This window comes from Limulus polyphemus, unplaced genomic scaffold (assembly GCF_000517525.1).
Source record: "Limulus polyphemus unplaced genomic scaffold, Limulus_polyphemus-2.1.2 Scaffold2181, whole genome shotgun sequence".
NCBI classification, from domain to species: domain Eukaryota; kingdom Metazoa; phylum Arthropoda; class Merostomata; order Xiphosura; family Limulidae; genus Limulus; species Limulus polyphemus.
This window is the reverse complement of record NW_013667791.1, coordinates 34,300-35,765: the sequence shown is the minus strand read 5'-3', so window position 1 is coordinate 35,765 and position 1,466 is coordinate 34,300.

Here is a 1,466-nt window from a genome sequence, read left to right as displayed (position 1 = left end):
AATTTGTTATTAAGGAACCTATATGTAAGTACATGGTTTGTTACAAGGCTGGAACTTGTTATTAAGGAACCTATATGTAAGTACATAGTTTGTTACAAGGTTGGAATTTGTTATTAAGGAACCTATATGTAAGTACATGGTTTGTTACAAGGTTGGAATTTGTTATTAAGGAACAGATATGTAAGTACATGGTTCGTTACAAGGTTGGAATTTGTTATTAAGGAACCTATATGTAAGAACATGGTTTGTTACAAGGTTGGAATTTGTTATTAAGGAACCTATATGTCAGTACATGGTTTGTTACAAGGTTGGAATTTGTTATTAAGGAACCTATATGTAAGTACATGGTTTGTTACAAGGTTGGAATTTGTTATTAAGGAACCTATATGTAAGTACATGGTTTGTTTCAATATGTACATTTAAATAACATCAATATGTACAATTAAATAACATCAATATGTACAATTAAATAACATCAATATGTACAATTAAATAACATCAATATGTTCGTTTGACTAACATCACTATGTACATTAAACGCTTTATATGTACGTTTAATTAGGTTCGCTATGTATGTTAAACCACCTTTACTATGTACATTTAACTAAAATTATTATGTACGTTTAACTAATATGACTGTGTACGTTTAAATAATATCAATATGTACATTTAAATAATTTCACTATGTACATTTAAATAACATCACTATGCACATTAATCTAACGGCACTATGGACGTTTAATTAACATCACTATGTACAATTAATTAACAATACTGTGTACGTTTAATTGGGTTCACTATGTACGTTTAACTAACATTTCACTAATATCACCGTGTATGTACACCAAAGGAATTACGTTAGGAAGAATATCTGTTACTAAGGTTTCAAATTTAATGTTGATTACTAACACTAGAAGAAAGGACGAGTGAGATGTTAAATAATCGTTTGCTGTTTCGCCAGTTCTTCTGAATAATGAATAGGTTACTTCAAGGAAACAAGAATAATATAGTATCAAACTAAAAATATTTTCCAAATTTTTTAATACAGAAACAAAAGAGAGCTGGTAATGGTCAAAAGGTCTTGCCACTACTGGAAGTAGCTGTTATCGTCTGGTTGGCATATCATTATATATCGTCTCAGAAGTTTTAATTCATATTTACTACAGAAAAAACAAGAAGTCAAACCCGTTTTGCTGTGTAATGGGTATCCACACTATTTTACTGAAAACTAGTTTCACGAATGAAGAAAGGTAACAACTTGTATCACATAAAACAATTCCACAACTGATATTAGCATCCTAACTGACATATAAGTACCAACATTTTGTACCACATAACATAACAATTGAATAAATACTCAGTTACAGACATTAGCACTCTAACGGACACAGAAACACTGACAATTTGTATTATATAACACAGCACTTCAACAATAACAGAAATTAACACTCTTACTGTCAACGATT